Source organism: Lissotriton vulgaris, chromosome 4_1 (assembly GCF_964263255.1).
Source record: "Lissotriton vulgaris chromosome 4_1, aLisVul1.2, whole genome shotgun sequence".
Lineage (NCBI taxonomy): Eukaryota > Metazoa > Chordata > Amphibia > Caudata > Salamandridae > Lissotriton > Lissotriton vulgaris.
The window spans coordinates 731,563,017-731,586,138 of NC_141691.1; the positions used below are offsets into that span (position 1 = coordinate 731,563,017).

Here is a 23,122-nt window from a genome sequence, read left to right on the forward strand (position 1 = left end):
ACCCAGCTGTGTGTTGGGATGCTGACCCCATTAGAGTAGATTTTTAATAAATATGTAAAGATATTTTAGTAATATAAATGATATGCAACCAAATATAACTTGTTCCATTTTACAGAACTTAGGGGCAGATTTACAAGCCCCTTACTGCACATTTGCGCTGCCGTTGCGTCACTTTTGTGATGCAACAGCGGCGCAAAGTTAGCGCCATGCTGCAGAGTATTAACAACGTTACGCATCTAGGGAGATGCGTCACGTTGTAAAGCCCTGCACCACATGTGGGCGTTCCGCCAAAGGGGGACGTTCTGGCGCAGGAACGGCACTGAAAAGTGACTTCGTGAAATCTACAAGATTTCACTCAGTCACTTGTATGGCCATGCTGCATCAAAACCCTGTGCCTGCTTTAAGCAGGCTTAAGGATTGACGCAGCATGTTGGGAATAGGAGCATCCCGAGCCTTGCTGGAGCTGGGTCGCGCTTGCGACACGCATCTGCCCATCCGTGCGCCACAGTGCGCCGCATTGTAAATGCGGCGCATCAGTGGTGGCGCATCGATGGGCAGATGCGCCGCAGCTCTTCTGCCGCATCCCTGCTGATTAGCAGAGATGCGCCAGAAGTAGTAAATCTGCCCCCTAGTTTCTTAGCTTAGCCCAACTAATCCCAGACTCCATCTTGAATCCTAAACGTGTCTGTGTTTTCACAGACACTGACTCCACAAGCAGCAAAAGTTGCACTGTAAGCATTATTGAATGCAGTATGTTCTGTAACCCTGCTTGCTCTCTGTGAATTAAAGTGTTGTTTTTTGTAAGGTCTAGAAAAAGCTTTTCTTTAAATGCTGCTGTTTCTTCAATTCTTCCTGCTCAAACTCCGTGGGCCTATTTATTTCATAAGCCTGTCATTGTTATATATGTAACTAGATGTGTACTGTCACATCTGACAAGATTAGGTTCAAAGGGGGTACATTATTAATCCTTTAGGAGATATTGTTAGGCTGGTGTTGAGTGTTGTTGCATTTCTGTTTCATGATTGCTAAGCCTATGTAACATTTTACTCACCTCATGCTGCATGTGTGAATTTTATTGTGCATTTTCCTATAAAATAAGGCTTATTTTAGAGGTGAGCCGGTGTTGCGTTTCTGATTCTTAGAGAGCAGGCTCACGTTGATTTATTGCATACTCTGGACTTAAAACCTTACAATTCTATTGAGGGAAACCCTAAGTCAAACGTCATGCTGCATTCGTGATGATTTTTGCAATTTATTTGAGCCTTATACTAATTTTGTATACCTCATTTAACATCAATTTTAACTGATATTGAGACCAACCATATTTTGCCATCTGGAATGAACTTTAATAATATATTAAACCTTCATGGTTTCTAACTTTTACCTTGTCTTAAGAAGGCATATTTAATTGATTATGTTGTTTGATTTATTGATAATCTAAACTATTTAGGGGCACATTTCCTCATAAGTTCTTTAGGACAACACCTATGCCGAACCTGCATACCTACATTATCTTTAGATTATCTGATAAGACAGCATCAACAGCCCTATTCCTTTATGGACAGTGCAAGCTTGGGGAACACTTGAAAGGGAGAGAACAGGATGTCAAGACAATTCTTGTGGATCCCCTGTCTGGTTGATGAATGACCATGCTTTTGTCCTACCTGCATTTGTCTCTGGGTTTGTTGTGTGTGAAGGACCGGGTTTTAGAACCCAGCGTCATCAGGGAAAACCCCCGTTGCGTTCGAGTTCCCCTGCCTTGGCAAACAGAGACACAGGACACTTCTCGATGACATCAAAGACAAATGTTTATTGGCTGCAACCAGGAACAGAGATCTACGAAGCACAACACGGGTGGTTCGCTAGAGACTGCACAAATTCAATGAGGGGAGTATGGTCTTTTATGCCAAAAATCACATTCCAGAGGTGGCATTCGATACATACAAACTAACCAATCAGCTTGTGACATTTCAAACATAGCGCATGACGGCAATCCCATTTTCCGTTGTCCAGCCCACCAGAAATGACCAAGCACATTCCATTTTCTTGTTCGATCAGGCCGGACAAACCCATCATAAAACCTCAACCCAAATCAGTAATCATGTCATAAAGGAAGGAGCAGAAACAGATTGGAAGCAAGATAGAAAGGTGGGTGCAGTGTACTGTAAACTCCAACATGTCCTGCTCTTTGATCTTTATCTGACCAGCTGCTTAACAAGGAACTGGCTCAGCGAGGTCAGCCTCGGGCAAGGGAGTCAGTAAGGCCAGGTCATTCAGAAGTCAGCTAAGGTGTACATGTCCCAAGGACTCGTTCGGCCGCAGTCATCGGCCTATGTGAGGGCAACCACACAAAATGGCTGCCGTACACAAAATGGAACCCAAGGGTTTAAACGAAATCCCTGAATACGTAGGGTTCTCATTGATCGATTATGATGAAAACACTTGTACACACCACACTCGTGATTTGCGGTCCGCTCACACCAAAATCGTCTATTTCCGACGACCTTTACTGAACGGGTTCGGACCCACCGAACCTCAGACCCTCAAACTACGGAACTACAGAACCTCCTTTTCCCCTTACATAGGCAACAGACCCAAACCCATGTCAATCTGAATCCAGGTCTATCATCATCAGATCATCGATATGTTGCTGTAGCATCATCCTAGTACTTAGTACCTCTCTCTGGACAGGTCTCCTTACACACAAAGTAGCACAGAGGCCACAAATAGCAGGAGCACACTGTACACAGAGACAGAACAAGGAAAGGATAATTAAAACCATCCCAATGACCATCAGAATCTTCCATCCCCAAGTGGATATCAATCCCCAGAACCATCCCATCAACGACCAATCTCCTTTATCTAAATGGACAGAATCGGAGATCTTATGTAGCTTGGAAATGGCCTGGAAGACTGTCGGAGCGTTGTCTGGAATGAAAACGCAGCAGCTCGATTGAATCAGTTTACATACTCCACCTCGATCTGCTAGTATGACATCAAGAGCAACTCTATTGTGAAGTGTCATAAGTCTATCCGACTGGAGCTCAGCAGTCAAGTTACTAAGGGCACCAGCAGTTTCGAGTATGGTGGACTCAACCACTCTCGTCAACCGGCGAATGTTCCTGCTGTTAGCCATCGGTCCCCAGAATGGCAGAAAACCCTTAAGAAGGAGGGGGGAGTGAAACAAGGGCAAGGAACAATATAACACTGGCCAACCCTACGGAAACCTTGTGAGACTCCGCCCCCTACGTATAGACGCAATAGAAACTAACCACGGAACCTGCTAATGTACGCACTGACAATCAAGAGAACAAAAGCAGAGCAGAACTCTCAAACCGCGCAAGGCGCAGTACGAACTAAAACTACCTTAGATAACGCACTTTGGTGCACACACATAGACACAACCTCATCTACCTCAACAAGGGGAAAGGGAACAGCTGCAGCAGAACCAACCACCACGTTCTACCAAGAAGAAGATAAGCAGCTATAACCAGCTACATCCTTTTTTCAAAACCCTGTAACCCATGCCGATTCATAATAACAACTAATAGTCACTAACTGAACTAAGTGTGCCAACACTATGCAAAGACACAAGGGCAAGAGCGCTACACCTTCCCACCAGACAGAGACTTGGGGGGGAGAGAGTGGGAGGACCTTTGCTGTCACACACCCACAATTCCACAGGCGGAGGGTGGGGGGGAGGGAGGGAGGGGGAGGACGAGGGGGAAGGGGGGACATGTAGACCGGAAAGCGAATGGTACAGTACGTAAATGTGTAACTAGATCATCTTTTTCTTCTTATATCTTCTTTCCACCTATCACCCCACACCCCACACGCCAGACCTCGGGGGAGGCTCTTAGGAAGATCCAAGGAAGACGGGCAAAGCACTCAGCCATGCACCTAGCGAAGAACATAGAAGACAGCGATAACACCAAACCACAATGAATAACGCACCAAAAACCAAACTAACCGCAAACCTCAAGGTGGTGTCCATGAACGTAAAAGGCCTCAACCACCCAGTCAGACGAAGGAAAGTACTAGACCACCTAGCCAAACTGGAAGGCGACATCTACACACTGCAAGAAACCAAGCTCACAGAAGAAGAAGCAAAGCTTTTGAAAGCGAGGTGGATAGGGGAAGTCTTCTGCTCGCCGGCAAACGGGAAGAAACGGGGTGTAATCACCATACTGAGCAAGAAGGCAAACCTGATCCTAAAACACTCAAGCGCAGACGAGTAAGGGCGAGTACTAATAACGAGCCTACTGAGAGGAGAGGAACAAATACACATAGCCAAAATTTATGGGCCAAACTCCGAGGATAAGAAATTCTGGCAGGAGGTGGACACGATGCTCTCCAACATTCCTCAAGAAGACCACATGCTGGTAGCAGGTGACATGAACAGGGTAATGGACCATGCTACAGACAGACACCCACATAGAAGAAGCCACGAATCTCAAAACACCAACACCCTGAAAGACCTGTGCACCAAACTACACCTTGCCGACCAGCGGAGGCTACAAAATCCAGATGCACATGAATACACCTTCTACTCGCATCCACACAACTCCTACAGCAGGATAGATTACATACTGATGTCTAATACCCACACACACCTAATCGACCACACAGAAATCGCGCCAATAACCATCTCTGACCATGCGCACGTCACACTATCACTAAGTGGAAGACACAATGAGAGGCCAACGAGAAGATGGCGACTAAATGACGACATCCTGCAGAACAAAGACAACGTGAAGGAAATCGAAGACGCAATAAACAACTACCTAGAACACAACGACAACGATGAGGTAGGAAAAGGCACCATCTGGGACGCTCTCAAAGCTACGCTAAGAGGGAAACTGATCAACATCAAAGCAAGAATGAACCGTGGCAGGAACAAAAAGATCAGTGAACTTGAAGAGGAAATAACACAGCTGGAGAGAGGGCACTGCGCTAACATAACGGACAAGAATACCCTCACCACACTGATGAAGTAGAAATATGAGCTGAACAAGATTCTAAGCGAAAGAGCTGGCACGTGGCTGAATAAATTCAAATCCATAAACTTATGTGCCGCCAACAAGGCTGGGAAACAACTGGCATCATACCTAAAGGCAAAACAGAGGCAACACACAATCGCAGCCATAACAGACAAAACAAATAAGTCCCAAACGACAAACAAAGGTATAATCGAGGTATTCAGGCAGTTCTACCAGGAACTATACACCGAGGACAAGAATCTAAAAGCAGACGGTGGCACAGCCATGCTCAACAGCACCACCCTGCCAGAGCTCACAGCAGACCAAAGAACATCACTGGAAGTGGACATAGCAGACACAGAAATCGAAGCAGCCATCAACCAGCTCAAACCAAAGAAGGCACCAGGTCCAGACGGGTACACGGCAAAGTTCTACAAAACCTTCAGCCAACAACTCAAACCACTAATGGCGGAAACATACACTCACTGCATACAGAGAGGCAAGATGACTGAGTCCATGGGCAAAGCGAACATCATAATAATTCTCAAGGAGGGGAAGGACCCACAATACCCGCAGAACTACAGACCGATCTCGCTCATAAATGTTAACTGAAAGATATACGCGAAGATACTGGCCAACAGACTAAACAAGGTCCTGCCAAATCTGATCCACAACTCGCAAGTAGGATACATCAAAAACAGACTATCGCAAGACAACACCCGACTACTGTGCCATCTCATCAACCACACGACACACAGCAGCAAGCAGGCGGTGATGATAGCACTGGACGCGGAAAAGGAGTTTGACAGGGTCTCCTGGCCATTCCTAGATAACTGTATGAGCAGGTTCGGGCTAGGGGCCAAATACAGAACTATGGTAATGGCCCTGTACAACGAACCAAAAGCAAAAGTGGTAGTAAATGGAAGCACATCCGAAACACTCACACTGGGTAGAGGCACCAGGCAAGGCTGCCCCTTCTCACCAGGCCTCTTCTTCTAGCACTAGAACCACTACTAGCCAGAATAAGAGACAACAACGAAATAGCAGGCATCAAAATCAAAGAAAAAAACGTCAAACTGGCAGCATACGCGGATGACATCCTCATCACAACTACCAACCCGTCAACGTCAATAACAGCACTCATGGACACAATAGGAGAATACGCTGAAGCCTCGGGATACAAGCTCAATAAAGACAAATCAGAATGTAAGCCAATGAACATCCACACCACCAGAGAGGTGCTCGGAGACTCAGGACTGGCGTGGCAGACGAAACCACTCAAATACCTAGGCCTGCTGTTCGGAAGAGACCTAACATCCACACTAGAGCACAACGAGGAGTCAACCCTGAAGAAGATAAAGGAAAGACTGGACCTGTGGTCACCTAAATACATAAGCTGGTGGGGCAGGATCGAAACAATAAAGATGATGGTAACGCCAGCCATCAACTATACGCTCAGCATGCTACCGCTCCTGATGACAGACACGGTACACAGACAAAATATCGATTTTTAAATATCGATATACAAAAATATCGAAGTTTAAATATCGATGGGACAAAATATCGAAGGTAAGTAATATCGACAGTCTTAATATCGATATTAGTATGATATCAGTAATATCGAAGTTTTAAATATCGATGTCAATAATATCGAAATAAATAACTTCGATGTTACTAATATCAATTTTTAAATAAATTTAGTGTATATTATATTGTATTTATTATGTTTTATTATTTATTTTTAATGTAATTTAATTAAATATTGTCTTTTACTTCTGTAGCGGGTTGTGGGTTAATAGGGGAATAGGGTGGGAAGTAATTTAATTATGTTAAATTAATTATTAATTAGTAGGAATTATTAATTAATTAATTGAGAAATAATTTTCAATTAATTTTAATTAATTGATTAATTGATAAATATGTTCTGTAGCGGGTTATGGGTTTATAGGGGAATAGGGTGGGAAGTAATTTAATAATAATTAATTAATTAATATATGTTTGTACATATTTTAATTAATAATTAATTGGTAATTAATTTATATTAATTAGTTAATTATTTAATATAATTTTGTACATATTTATAATTATTAATTAGTTGGTAATTAATTAATAATAATTATTTAATTACATTAATTATAGTAATTTTTTATATATACATTTTTGTTATTCTTAATTAATTAATTGGGAAAAATAATATTAATTATTAAATTAAATTAATTACAGCTAATGTGCTAATATATTTACTTTATTGTTATTGTTAATTAATAATTAATTGGTAATTAAATAATATTAATTAATTTTGGGTAAAGGAGTATTTTTAGGGTTCAGGGTCAGTTTTCAGTTTTTGGGTAAAGGGGTATTTTTAGGGTTCAGGGTCAGTTTTCAGTTTTTGGGTAAAGGGGTATTTTTAGGGTTCAGGGTCAGTTTTCAGTTTTTGGGTAAAGGGGTATTTTTAGGGTTCAGGGTCAGTTTTCAGTTCATGGGTAAAGGGGTATTTTTAGGGTTCAGGGTCAGTTTTCAGTTCATGGGTAAAGGGGTATTTTTAGGGTTCAGAGTCAGTTTTCAGTTTTTGGGTAAAGGGGTATTTTTAGGGTTCAGGGTCAGTTTTCAGTTTTTGGGTAAAGGGGTATTTTTAGGGTTCAGGGTCAGTTTTGGGTTTTTGGGGTACAGGGATATTTTTAGGGTTCAGGGTCAGTTTTGAAACATTAAAAAAAAATTACATTAAATTATTAAGTGTTTTATTTATTTTAAATGTATATGTATTAGTTTTAATTTTGTTTTAATATTTTTATTTAATATTTGTAAAATTATATGTATTTTAAAATTATTTTTACATTATTATTAATACATTTAAAAAAAACGATATTTTTAATTCCGATATTTTTGTACTACGATATTTTTTTTCTCGATATTTTTGTACTTACCTTTATGAAGATAGGATTCCGATATTTTTGATGTCGATATTTTTGTTCCGATATTTTTGTAGTTCGATATTCTGTCTGTCGATATTATGTCAGACATTCGACAGACACATTCCACAAAAAACTGGACAAACTCATAAACAACTTCATATGGAGAAACAAGAAACCCTGAATTAACCTACAGAAGCTGAGATTTACGAAAGACCTTGGAGGACTCAACTTAGCGAATTTTAAAAACTTTCAAACCGCATGCTTAGTGAGGCAAGGAATCTTCTGGCTAGACAACACCCAAAGCTACAAACCGGTTTGGTTAGAGGTGGAAAGGAACATCCTGGGGGGACTAAACCCCATAGCGCTTCTAACCGCGAACAGGCACCCCCAAAGAATAAACCCGATACTGAGACACACCAACGAGGCGCTGATGAAAATAGACAAACGAATGGCACAGAAACTGAAGGGCACGACATGGGAATCGATCTGGTTCAACACAAAGATAACTTACCAAGGAGCAACAATGCACAATGATACATGGATAGAGAAAGGAATAAACCTCCCAAGCCAGCTAGAAACTAAACAGTCAGCATTAACATTCCAAAACCTGCAACAACTACACGAGCTCCTGAACCGGTAACTTTACACCGTCCTGAAGATCAAAACAGCCATAACGAAAGCGAACCTAAGCAAGGAAGAACCGACCATCATCAAATACATGCAAAGCCTAAACTCGCAGGCCACCAAACGGCAAAGATATACAAGCTCCTCAACCCATCCACATCGTCACTGAACATGAAAACAACGAGCACATGGGAACAACTCCTGGGAAGGCAGCTAAACGACAGCGAACAATGCAAACTGTGGCGCTCGGCATCAACAAACAAGATAACCCCACAACTAGCCCAGACAAAATTCTGGCTCCTCCACAGAGCTTACTGGACACCGACAAGACTCCACAAAATTGGCATTACAGAATCAGGCAATTGCTGGAACTGTGGGAAAGAGGAAGGAACTCTAGAACACCTGATCTTCAACTGCACCAAAGTCAGGAAGTTCTGGATGAAAGTGAACAGCTTTCTGAACGATATATTCAACAAAGACTTAACAATCAGCTTTGTAGGCCTGGCCACAGAACACATGACAGCAGACCTAAAAGACAAAGAAGAAAGAGACCTACTAGACTTACTGCTCACAGCGGCCCTAAAAATAATCCTGACGAACTGGAAAAACACGGCCAAAGCCAACTTCAAAACATGGATGAACTGGGTCACCTTTCTCAGAGGAGCAGACAGCATAACTGGGAAATTCTCAAAGGAACACAACTCAAAAGAAGAGATGTGGGAGCTCCTAGACGCACATCTGACGCGAGCCCAGCCAAGTACATGCAACTAAGGCCCCCCCTACCCCCCTCTCTCTCTTCTCTTTCTTTTCTTCTCTCTCTCTCGGAGAACATGAAGACGAAGCGTACCACATTATGTACTGTATATAGGAATGCCAACATGTATATTCTACTTTTTTTTTATATTTTAATAAAAAGTTTTAAATAAAAAAAATATATATATATCATTAAACTCAATAGCAAAAACAAACACAGTATTAAAAATATTTTCCTTGTGATTAGTTTGTGTATCTTATTCTTAAAGTTCATTGTCCTTACAGGTCTTTGCAACTCGAAGAAATCCATCCTAACTAAATATGCTGCTCGCGATGGTAGGGTGTTCTATGATAAGGAATGCCTCTGTCAACCCAGGGCAACTCCCTTAGGCTAACTTGAACCTTTGACCTATTGTCTCGGGCTTGCACTCCAAAGACTTATCAACCGCGACCCTACAGCTGAACCCGGATGGCGGTTCGAAAAACAAAAATGAGTAGATCCTCTGTGGAGAGTTAACCTGTAAACAGAAAAATCATAAAAACTTCATTTATTTTATTAGTCCCACGACTCTTGGTCGCAAATTATAACGATCTTTTCCAGGCAATGTTTGGTCCTTGAATAAAAGATCAGGCTCAGTAGTGTTCAATTGATTCAAAGGAGGCACAGCTTCTTGCAACAGATCGTCACTTTCTTTCTCAGAGTTTGTTCCAATCAAACGAGCATCGCTGAATGGCAAAAATCGTGGCACAGTTTCTGTTTCAGAGTCTGGGAGTCCTTCCTGGACCCACCGGTCGTACGGTAAGGGCAATGGAGCCCGTTGCAGTGTACGCCGTGGATCCAGTGTTTCTTGCCTTGCACTCAAACTGCAGAACGTGTAGACAGGAGAACTAGATGGGGTCCTGTCCAACGGGGCTGATCGTTCTTGTTCCGCTGGAAGTTCTTAACAAAGATCCATGATCCAGGTTCAATAGCGTGGCCTGGATCTCCAGAAGTTTGTGGCAAACTCTTGTGAACCTGTTGGTGTAAAACACGCAGTTTAGCCGTCAGTTCGTGCAAGTAATCAAGCAACACAGGGTATTCGATCTCACTGAATTTAGTCGGCCTTGGCACACCCCAAATATTCGCCGGGCGGCCAAAGTAAACTTCGTATGGACTCAAACCCATTCGCGAATGCACAGTTGTTCTTGTGGACAAGAGCACTAAAGGCAAAGCATCTGGCCACTGTAAACCAGAGCTCGCTTGGATTTTGGCTAACTTTAGCTTCAAAGTGCCATCATAGCACTCAACTAAACCAGCTGATTGGGGGTGATTTGCAGCGTGGAACTTCTACCGAATTCCTAATCCCTCACATACTTTCTTCATCACTTGACCCACAAATTCACTCCCATTGTCACTCCAGATAATTCTCGGCAAACCAAACCTAGGGAAAAATTCCTTGATAAGGGCTTTCGCTGTGGACAAGGCAGTATTGTCCTTCAAAGGATAAGCTTCCACCCATCTAGAAAAGGAGCAAACAGCCACCAAAACATATTTCAGGTTGTTGCACCTCTCCATATGGATGAAATCTAGCTGCAAAGCCTCGAACGGATACGTAGGAGGAGCAAAATGACCAGCTGGTGTTGGAGTTCCCTTACCAGGATTATACATCAAGCACACCATACAATTCTTAACCAAATTCTCTGCACATTTTGGAATTCCCACATTCTGCCAAACCGGAGCCAACAACTTGCAAATTCCTTTCACGCTAATATGTGCCATATCATGAGCCATCGTAACAACTGGAAGCACATACGCGTCAGACAACAACCATCTTTGATGCTCAGACAAATCAGTCCAACAACCATTCGAATCCAATCTACCCTTACTTTCTCTCCATTCATTCAACTCTTTTTCTGTAGCTTCAGCTTGGATGGATTTCACACTCTCAATCGTATCTTCACACATACTTTTCTCTGGAACCCATCTCGCCGGACCTGCAACATACATTCGGCTCATGACATTTCTCGCAGTTTCTTTCACAACTTCATCCGCAAATGCATTTCCGCGACCAACATCATCCGTAACTTACTTATGGGCACTACATTTCACAATCGCTACTTGCAACGGCAAAGTAAGAGATTCAAGAAGTTCATTCACCAACTGACCATGTTGAATCTTAGTCCCATGCGAAGTCAAAAACCCACGTTCACGCCACAAACGCCCAAAGCTATAAGCCACACCAAACGCGTACTGGCTGTCAGTATACACATTCACTCGTTTTCCTTTCGCCAATACACATGCTCTCGTTAATGCAATCAACTCTGCTGCTTGCGCTGAATTATGTGGGATACGTGCAGCTTCAACAATCGTATGCAAAGTCGTAACAGTATATGCCGCAGTCGTATCACCATTCGGCAACTTAAAGCACGAACCATCAACCCACAAAGTACCATCACACTCTGGAAGAGGAATATCCCTAAGGTCTATCCTCCCTTTTGTTTCTTCCTCAGTTCTCAGAAAACAATCATGTTGTTCTTCAATATCTGTCTCAACTGAAATCGGCAACAACGTGTCTGGATTCAACGTGTTGCATCGTTTAATGTGCACATGACTCGCTAACAAGGTCAACTCGTAACCCGACAACCGAGCACTAGTTAAGTGCTGTGTCTTTGTACGGTTCAACAAGGTATCCACTGCATGTGGAACCATTATAACTAACGTATTGTCCATAACCAAACCAGCAGACTGTAGAATTGAAACAGCCACTGCTGCTGTAGCTCTCAAACAACTCGGCAACGCCCTTGCTACCGGATCTAAGGTCGACGAAAAATAAGCACATGGACGCTGCTTATCGCCAAACTGTTGAGTCAACACTGACAATGCACATCCCTCTCTCTTGTGAACATACAATGTGAAAGGCTTACTGTAGTCGGGGGTACCCAACACAGGAGCCGAACACAACGCATTGCGTAATTCGGAAAAGTTCTTCTGACATTCAACACTCCAAGGAATAGGATTTGGAGTATCCTTAACAGTAAGAGCTATCAAAGGCTTCGCTAACAAAGAAAAATTAGGGATCCACTGTCTACAGTACGACGTAATACCCAAAAACGCACGTACTTCTCTCTGTGTCATAGGCACACTCATTTTCACAATAGCTTGAATTCTCTCTGGGGTAGGTTTCCTTCCCTCCTTCGATAAGAGGTGACCTAAGTAGGTTACTTCTTGTTGACAATATTGCAACTTGGAGAGAGAAACTTTATGATGAAAATCAGACAAGTGGCGTAACAACGACAAAGTGGCTTCTCTACAAATCTCTTCACTATCAGCGGCAACTAGCAAGTCATCAACATATTGAATAAGGGCAGCACCATCTGGTAAAACCAACAGATCAAGTTGTGTTTTCAAAGCCTGACTATAGATCGATGGACTCTCGCAATAACCTTGAGGAGCGCGCTTGAAGCGGAAACTTCGTCCTCCTAAAGAGAATCCAAAGATGTCTCTACTTTCCATGGCAATCGGGATGCTGAAGAAAGCATTCTTCAAGTCAATCACCGAAAACCATGTGGCCGTAGCCGAAATTAGAGTCAACAAAGCTGTAATATCAGGCACAACAGGAAACTGTGGAACGACAATCTTGTTCACTTCGCGAAGATCGATCGCAAACCTATATACAGGAGGCTGTGAAGAATCAGTTCTCTTCAGAACAGGCAAAACGGGACTATTGCACACATTACCTCTTGTTTCCTCAATCACACCCTTGTCGATCAGATCATAAATAATCGCTAAAAGTGCACGCTTACCATCACTCGAGATACGGTACTGTGGAATGCGCGGTAACTTAGCATTCGCCTTCAGTGTCACAACAGATGGAGGAATCTCTAAAAGACCTACATCGTTCGGACCTGTAGCCCAGAATGAATCTGGTAAAGAAGACAATTCAGGTGGAAGTCTGTCTTTCGACATGTACATCGGAGAGATCACTCTCTCATCCAACGTAAGATGTACTCCTGACGGAGAACAATACAACGTCGCATACAATCTTTTCAATAAATCCAATCCCAACAAGTCCTCACCACAACCTGTAGTCAAAATGAGGGGTGCTTCAAATTTACGAGGTCCAACAGAAAGAGAAAACGGAGAAGAAATCAGATTTGTAACCGGGGCACCAGAAAAACCTACAGAAACATTCTCAAAGCCAGACAAAGGTGCGCCAGGGAGTTTAGAGTGCATTATAGAACTCTTTGTAGCACCAGTATCTAACAGAAAAGGCTCTGACACACCTGATGCAATCACTTCAACATAAGGTCCACTCTGATCTACTGGAACTGAAACAACTCCCTCTCTTTGTCTATGGCTGTCCTAACAATCATTACCATCCACTTCCTCACCTTCGACGTAGTAATCGTCCGTATAGTACTGTGCTGTCCTACCAGACGAACCTTGCTGCTGATCAAAACTATTCATTGAGGGGGGAGGAGCCAAGCTCGCAACCGTGATGGCCGCACTGTAGCTCGGCTCCGTCAACCTTCCCGCCTGAACCACAAATCCTGTACTTCATCCTGCCCCGAGGAGACACATTCGACGAACTATGGGAAGGTGAAAGGCTGCTTGCACTCACCGTTTGTCTCGGGAGCTCCTGCGTGCCGCGGATCTTGAGCTGTGCCCCTGTTTGCTCCGGAGCCTCCGTGACGTGCAGGCCGGGAACTCGCCTGCAACGGTCGGCCAGAGCGGGGTATCGACGCCGACCCCCGGTCGAGGGGAGGGGTCGGCTGAAGAAGCCATTGAGCGATTAAACCAGTGGCGACTGACCGGGCCCGGTCTGGTGGCCCGGGGGCTCTGCTGCGGGGCGCGGCCTGCCTCGGACGGGGGTAGAACGTATAGGAGGCTTGTCCCCCCTTTGTTGTCCTGCCCGGACATCTTGAAGCCCTTCGCCCGGAATCGGCGGGCGGTGCCCATTATAGGGTGGCGCCGGCTACCCCTTGCTTCTTGGCGGCCCATCTTTTTGCACCAAGATTGCCATTAGCGGGACCCGGCGAGACTCTGCGGGGCCTTGTTCGACGGCCCGGTCCGGAGTTGAGGAACGGAGCGCCCTTGTTGCACTGACAAAATGGCGGCTGGCGCCCTGGGTCTTGGACCTGTTGGGGGAGGCGACTCTGGTCCGTCGCACTACACGATGGCTGAAGATTGTGGGAATGAGCCCACGATTGGCGATGTCTTCGCTGCCCTGTGTTCCTGGCGTGAGACCATGGCCTTTGACGCAGCTGTGGAAGATAGCGGTCCTGCTGCTGGGCCTGCTGGGCCGCCCCCCATACATGTGGCCCGACTGAGGGAGTGTGCTGACTTGCCTCCCCCGGCTGCTGCAAGGAATACTGCTGCCACTCATTTGGGGGATCATGTACCTGCCGCCTCGAGTCTCCGGGAGGTTTTGCTTGTGGCGAATGGGGGTGAGGGCCCCACGCTGGGGTCCGTCCAGGTCAGTCTGGCTGGGGTACCCGGCGGCTGTTTGACTCGAACTGCTTCGGTGGGGTCCCACGGTTGCTCCGTGGGGGACACCTCCCCCCTTTGGTCGGCGGGACTACACCCACGCTGTTTGCTGCTCCTGATGTTGCTCTTCATCTGTTTGGTCCGCTGCCGCCATTGTTTGCATTGCTGCTCGAGATTGGGATCCCATGTTTTGCACCCTTGGCCTACCTTGTTCCGATCCTATGTACACTTCATGCCTAACTGCTTGCTGTATTTCTCTTTATTGTGTGCTAATGTAATGATCAGGAGTGGACAGGGGTGAGACGGACTTGCCTCGGCGGACTGCTAATTAATGTATGGAGATGAGGACTGTTCGCAGCTGTAACAGTATGACCGACTCCGCTTCAGGTTCCTGATGTTCGAGGTTGGGTCGATCTTGTTTCGAAGTGGGTCTTAAATGTGTTCAGGCGGGGGGTGGGAGCTGGATGCTCGAATGCATATCTCCTCTCCCACTGGGGGGGGTTTCTTCCCCCTTTCCTTCTTCTTTTTGTCTGTAGTGATCTTTTCTTACTTTCTGATTCTTCTGTATTTCGGGTTCTACTTAGGGCGACAGGCACGCTGCCGGGGGGGTATGAATTTGAATTTTGAATTTAAAAACATTTATATAGCGCTCTGCTACCATGCGGTTTCTTGGCGCTTTAGGATTGCGAGGGGGATGGCAGGAGCGGAGGGGGATCAGACCTTGTAGGCTTGGGAAAAAAGCAGAGTTTTAAGACCCTTCCGGAACTCTATGTAGGAGGAAGTCAATCGGAGTTCTGTCGGGAGGGAGTTCCAGAACGCAGGAGCGAGAACTGCAAATTTTGTTCCTCCGGCCTTTTACTTGCGAAAACGGGGAATGGTTAGCAGGGCCTGATGGGAGGAGCGGAGCTCTCTGCCAGGTGAGTAGGGTTTGATGGCGGAGCAGATAAACTCCGGAGCGGTGCCCATTTTGGCCTGGAAGGTGGTGCACCCGAGTTTGAACAGGGCACGCTCTTTCACCGGCAGCCAGTGCAGTGCCTGCATTAGGGGGGTAGCCCGATGGAATTTAGGCAGGCCGTGAATCAGGCGGGCCGCCTGGTTCTGCACAAGCTGCAATCGGCGAATGGCGTAGGCTGGGGCGCCATTGTAGATGATATTACCATAATCAAGGCGCGAGAGCACCATGGCCAGGGTAGGCCGTAGCCTTCTGCAGGGGTGCAGGGTGGTGTGGGTGGGATGGGGTCTGTATATTGTTCGTTTTTTCTTAGTTCTATGGCTCTTTTGTATCCCTTTTATCGGGACGCTGTGTCCGCGCAGGTACTCCATGGGGTGTTAGCTGACAGTGTAGGATATGACTTCTTCGCTTCAATGATAATGATAGCACACTTACACGTCTTACTTGCCTCGACCCCCACTGTGGGTCTCTAGTATTGTTTGCTTTGCTCGCCATGGGGCACGTTCTGCGGTGCTGCGTTCATTCTTTATTGTTTTTAATATTCCTTCCTTTTTTTCTACTCTTTCTCTCTTTTCCCTTTCTTTGGGTTAGTATAGTGGATGGCTGTCTTTGCGTTGCTGTTCTGACTTCTTTGATTTGTACCAGCACATATTCAGGTGGTGACGGGTGGCCGGTGGGCAATGGTGGGAACTGATTAGAAACGGGGAGACTGTATGTTGACCTCGCCAATTGTTGCTATTACTCCCGATTCTCACTGCTCCTTTGTACTGATGCTTTACCAACTGCCCACCATGGGAATTCAGATGTTAACAGTTGCAACTGGTCCTGCTATACTTCCTACTATAATATAAAAATTAACCTTCTCTTATCCTGCTCCTAGCGGTTATACTGAGCCTTTTAATGTTGTCTGATTGTTCATGTAATGCCGAGAAACTGCTGGAGAATTTCAATACTGATTTCATGCGTTCGTAATGTGTCGTGGCCGGCCTGATTGGTTGTAGGCCCGTATTTGTACGCTTCTGCTTGCACAATAAAGGTTTTCAAAAAATTAAAAAAAAATAAAAACTATTTATTGAGTTCTGTGGAGGCAAAGAACGACCATTCTGTCCGTGACCTCTACCTCTAGGCGCTTGTTCAGCACCTCGACCTCTCACAGCAGAAGCACCATTCGTGCGCTGTAACAAAACCGGACAACTATTCTTAAAATGGCCCTCTTCTTTGCAATACGCACACTGATTAGGCCCATACGGAAAACGCTGTTGAGAAGACTCGTTCCTTTGCGAGTTCCTCGAATATTGCTGATTCTGCTGATAATCGGTTGAGTATTAGTACGGTGTGGATAAGCTTGTTGTAGAAGAATTTTAGTCTTCAATTCCTTAGTCTTCTTATCCGCTTTCTCTACCTCATCTTTGTGCCTATTTTCATGGTACTGGGCTGTAGCTAAAATCTGCGCTGACGTGGAAACAGCCTAAGCACTCTCGGAATCTTTCAGCTTAGTGCACAACTCCGGAAGCAAATTATGCACAAATTTGTCACCGAACAATCTCTGGCCACCTTCAGTAGCCATATCCTGACCACTATGATCTACAAAAGTCTCTTCAAACCGCGTGAAAAAGTCAGACACAGTCTCATCTTTCTTCTGCTTACAAGCAGACAACTTGTCCCAATTAACACGCACTTCAGGCATCAATGTCTTCATGTAATTAATTATCCTACCAGGAAGTAGAGTAATAATATCTTCAGGCTTAGCACCTCCTACTTGTCTATCATACGCAGCACTAATATTAACCCATGTATCACCCAATTCTTGATCATGATCCGTATGTCGAATCGTACCCCAAGTAGGTTGTGGAACAACATTTCCAAACAACATATCTATGTCTGCTAAATTCATGATACACGAACCCACAGTCTGAGTGAGCTCTTTATAATATCCCGCCGGATTTTAGCGCGGATCAGGCAAAGACTGCTTAAGTGCTAAGACTTCAGCACGCTTCCAAGGAACATGTACCCATACACGTTGAAAGTGCGCAAGAACAGGTGGAGCAGCATTAGGATCGGTAGGTCTCCAAACTGGAGGAACCTCAAGCATCGGATATTGACGTGCTGCTCTCCTAACTGACGAATCAGGCGCAAACAATCGCTCAGAAGGAGTATCACTACGAAACGACAAGATAGTCGCAACTGCTCTCCCAACATCATGAGGACCCACAACGGTCCCTTTCGCAAATTCAGAACGTATTCGGTACAACTCATTAGGAGCTTTACCTACTTCTTCAACCCATTGTTCATGGAGGAACGCACACATCATATCAAAAACATACCGTTGCTTTGGTGCTTCCCATTGAAGGAAAACATCCATAACACCCTCAAGATCATACTGAGTAGCGTACGTTATCCATTTACCCACCAAATGATCCAAAACTGTATGTTCATTTGTATCAGGCAACTGACTACGTGATTGTCTACGCTCATTAACAGGGGACATACCTGATTGTCCCAACAAAGGAGAAAAGAAAGCAGAAACTGCAGCAGTCATTCTCTGCCTAGCAGAAGGAGAAGGTGAAAGAATAAGAGAAGACGGAACGATAGTAGAAGAATCCAAAGTCAGAACAGAAGGAGTATTATAGATAGGTGTAGGAGTAGCAGACGAAGGGGGAGGCAAAGTTGGCGGCCCCTGCGGAGGCTGCACCAAAGGAATAGTAGCCAACGGAAAAGGAGCTGGCTGTGGGGGAATTACAGGTGGCACAACAACTGGAGGTTGCACAGATACAACTGGTGGCGGTGGTGCCGTAGCATTCTGTGCATAAGGGGGTGGCGAACTCAATAGATGCGACATTAAAGGATCTTTCGCAAGATCTTTCTTTTCTTCCTGCTCTTTAAGTGGCAAAACTGGGTAGCATCTATCTACCGCTAACTTCCTAACCCTAAGCATCTGTTCGCTCTCTTGCTCTTCCTCATTATCCCTATACGCTATAGCAGCTTGCACCATTGACAAACCTCTTTCTCGTTTATTCTTCTTCGCTACTTTAATTTCTTTCTGTTTGGCTTCTTTGCGCCATATGCGAAAAGAGTCAAATATTGCCGGCCGGGTTTTCTTTTTGAACAGTTTCACTTCGAGGTTATCTAGAATCTCAGTTTCAAAACTACCATAACAGGGCCACTGTAGGACACCGTCCTTTCTCCCATATTTTACCCAGATATCATTATAACTAATAGGGCCCACACCATGCTTCACATAGAGTTCATACGTAGGAGTTCCAATTGGAGGAACCGGACACGAATCCTCTAAACGGGAATCCTTAGAACAACCACAACCAAATATCTTTCCAAATCTGCTAAGACCAGGTATCTTCGCTCACTGTCTAGCTTCAAACTACAAGGGAAATCTCAAAACGATAGTCTCGCGAATACACGAGTCCCTTGGCTTTGGGGCCTGCAGGTACCAAATCAAAGCGATCCACGAAGGGATACCAAAACAAACTAAGGACTGGGAGACGCTCCACTCATACTTACCTGAAATGTCGATGGCGTCACCAGAAGACCCGTCTATCATCTCGCTCTACAAACGTCTAAGGCTCCAAGACAGGGCGACAGTCAGGGCAGCAGTCCTTCGTAGCCGTCGGAAGGCGTGGAACCATGCAGCAAAGACTTTCGGACCACGACGACATACAGGGGTCGATGAAGTGGTTGGCCTTCCTCCAGAATTTCCACACAAAGCTCTCCACGATCTTCAGGCTTGGACCGGTACCACTGAAGTCGCCCCACGTTGGGCACCAACTGAAGGACCGGGTTTTAGAACCCAGTGGCGTCAGGGAAAACGCCCGATGCCTTCGAGTTCCCCTGCCTTGGCAAACAGAGACACGGGACACTTCTCGATGACGTCAAAGACCAAAGTTTATTGGCTGCAACCAGGAACAGAGATCTACGAAGCACAACACGGGTGGTTCACTAGAGACTGCACAAATTCAATGAGCGGAGCATGGTCTTTTATGCCGAAAATCACATTCCAGAGGTGGCATTCAACACATACAAACTAACCAATCAGCTTGTGACATTTGGGAACATAGCGCATGACGACAATCCCATTTTCCGTTGTCCAGCCCACCAGAAATGACCAAGCACATTCCATTTTCTTGTTCGATCAGGCCGGACAAACCCATCATAAAACCTCAACCCAAATCAGTAATCATGTCGTAAAGGAAGGAGCAGAAACAGATTGGAAGCAAGATAGAAAGGTGGGTGCAATGTACTGGAAACTCCAACATGTCCTGCTCTTTAATCTTTATCTGACCAGCTGCTTAACAAGGAACTGGCTCAGCGATGTCAGCCTCGGGCAAGGGAGTCAGTTCGGCCAGGTCATTCAGAAGTCAGCTAAGGTGTACGTGTCCCAAGGACTCGTTCGGCCGCAGTCATCGGCCTATGTGAGGGCAACCACACAAAATGGCTGCCGTACACAAAATGGAACCCAAGGGTTTAAACAAAATCCCTGAATACGTAGTGTTCTCATTGATCGATTATGACGAAAACACTTGTACACACCACACTCGTGATTGGCGGTCCGCTGACACCAAAATCGTCTATTTCCGACGACCTTTACTGAACTGGTTCGGAACCACCGAACCTCAGACCCTCAATCTATGGAACTACATGTGGACAGTGCATGCTACAATCTGGATATTGCTGTTAGATGTGGAAGGATACTGGTGATTTCCTGATAAACACTCCCACACACTCACAGCCTTCAGACCTGAAGGCATTCGGCAGCTTGGAAATGTCTTGACATGGCATGTTGGGCCTGTTTGTAGTATGGCAAACAGGAACTAGTGAAAAAGTGAAAAGGTAGGCCCTTGAACAGTGTCATCTTAAGGATTTTGGGGGTACTGGGCAAAATATATTTTGGGGTACATGTGCAGAACAGATTTGAATGTTATTACCCACTTCAAACCCTCATGATGCTAAGCTAAAGTAGATGTTACATTTGAACAAGGCCATACAAAACAGCAAAGATATGTCTTATCTGTGATCCCAAAATTCCTTAATATGACACTGGTCTTGAGAGATAGATTTAGAGGTAATGGTAGGCAGTGAGGGAGAATCTTAGACAGAGAAACAGAATAGACCGTGGTCAAATAGAGAGAAAGTTCACTTTCGAGGGGCTCCTTGTAAGGAGCCCTGGACAATTGCCCACGGTGCACATACCTTAACACCTCTCTGCCCTGTAATCGTTTACCCTATTGGTTAAGGAGTGTGCAGGAGTCACCCCCACACTCTAGATGGTGCAAGGCATAAATGTGGCACATCCAGGCATCTACTTCAGGACACTTTCTGGACTTGAAGATTATCAGAAAAGGACTGGATAGGCTGTCTGTGATCTGAGAGGATCCCTGAAGATCAGGACCTGCTCCCTCTTCTACCCAGGACAAAGAAGTGGGCTCATGAGTGGCTTCAGGGAGGCAATACATGGTAACGGGCATTTTCCTTGAACTACCCAGCTGACCAGTGGCAACTCAACCTGGATTGGACCCTACTATTGCCTCTGCCTAACACCCTGTGAGTCTCTACATGCCTTCCTTGGGGTCCTGGTGGGTCTGTCGGGAGCTTGAGTACGGGTACTCCTGTGGTTGATCAGGACTTTAAGGCTAAGTCAGGAGGTAGAATCTTTGTCTTTGAAAAGCCATGTGTTTAAACACATGTAGAGTCGGACGTGCCTTACATGTGTACACTCTAGTGGCATTACAACGAGGAGCAGATTTACTAGCACTAGACATAGCACTAGACGTAGCACTATTTCAAAGCGATGAAAAGTGTTGCATGTGATTTACTTTCATGTGAAAAAGACATTTCCCACTGTAAACATGACCTTTTATGTTTAGGTTTATGTTTGGGGGATTTATTAAACGCTCGTTCACCAAAAAGTCCATTGGTGCTATCAGCGCGTTTCTTCGAGTCATATTGTATCAAAGGATCATTACTGTGACATTACAGTGCACATATCCATAGATTCTGATGCTTAGCCTGATTTACTAAGATAGCCAGACCGGGCCTTGTGTCAAACTATAACATCTCCTTGAAGCCTGTGTTAACAAGGAGAAATGTTTTCAATTCTCAAAACACCCAAGCTTTACATATGCAATGAAGGGCACAGCAGACATCCATTGTATGGGATTGTTCAGTTTGTTTAGACATAGGATTTTGTACTAAAAGGGTATGCTTCCAGTATAAATTCTATGCTAGATAGCACAACTCACTCCTGCACTATGGTGCGAGGCTGTGTGCTGTGCAAGGCAGCCTTTAGGAATTCCAGGGCAGGAGACGGCAGGAGCCGCAGGTCAATCTTAGTAGATATGTTTCCCACTTGCACAACACACTCAATCTGATTGTCTACCATGTTGTGTTAACAATTAGCAAATCCACCCCAGTGTACAGCACAGCCATATCTAGGAAGGTTTCATTTTGTCACATATACCCTGGATTGAGAAACCTGTTCTGCAGTCTTCCGCGAGTCCACGCCTCAGAATACTATAAAAGCTCCATGTGGATATATTCCCATTCTGGTGGTAGAGCACAAAACACTGAGCGTAAACATTCATTGCTTCTTCGGTACACAATGCTATTTGTAAAGAGGCAAAACAGTCATGATGAATTATAATAGCCTCAGTGTAGCAGTGATGATACTCACACAGAGAACAGCTTCAGCAAGGCTTCAAGATTCTGCTGTAACTCAACTCCATTTAAAAAAACAAAAAACACTTTATCATAAACTCCTCAGACAGGTACAAAAGAAATCAATGGATAGGAATCTACATCTATCACAATACCCAGAAGCCCCCTCAGCTGGTATCAAGTCGAGGGAAGCAGCTCTAATTGCCTGGCTTTTTGTTGTCGCTTGCAGTCACCTGACACAGCTCAGCGGCATTAAAATAGATTTTCATCTCTTCCGCCATGCATCATCGGAGACTGTGGAGATAAATCACCCTCTTCTTAACCCGGGTATTCGTGACAAGGGAGGTGAGACCGCGGAGACATCAGCTCTGCAGACTGTCTCACGAGTCAGAGGCCTCAGTTACGTTTCTACACAGAGGCGATTGGCGGAGAGGGTGGGGGGAGAGGTAGCTGATTAGAAAGGTGTATTGCACAACACCACTCACTCTGGTGAGCTCAAGGGGCATGCCGGATACAAGAGGAAAAGGACGTTGCTTTGCTTCCCAACTCTACCCCCTTGTGACCTCCTCAAGACTTATTACGTCAATGTTCAAAATGCTGTGGTAAGCAGAATGAGAAAGTTCTAGCATTGTCTATATTTTTCTTGTTGGCTCCTCATGTATGTATTTGCTATTTTGTCTGCGAATGGCTACTAATGGTTTGTATCACAATCAGCGTTTACTAACTTGTATGTATTGCCTAATAATGGGGGTGGGTCAGTTTTAAAGCT

The 23,122-nt window shown here is 45.0% G+C and overlaps 1 long non-coding RNA gene across 1 annotated transcript in view; it reads right to left on the reverse strand.

Annotated features, from left to right (window-relative positions):
• Positions 1-22,770, reverse strand: part of LOC147722504 (uncharacterized) — a 68,835-nt gene extending 46,065 nt beyond the window's left edge. The window contains exon 1 of the long non-coding RNA XR_015310032.1: positions 22,587-22,770. This is a non-coding gene — a long non-coding RNA (uncharacterized LOC147722504). The remainder of the gene's footprint in view (positions 1-22,586) is intronic.
• Between the last annotated feature and the right edge of the window lie 352 nt (positions 22,771-23,122).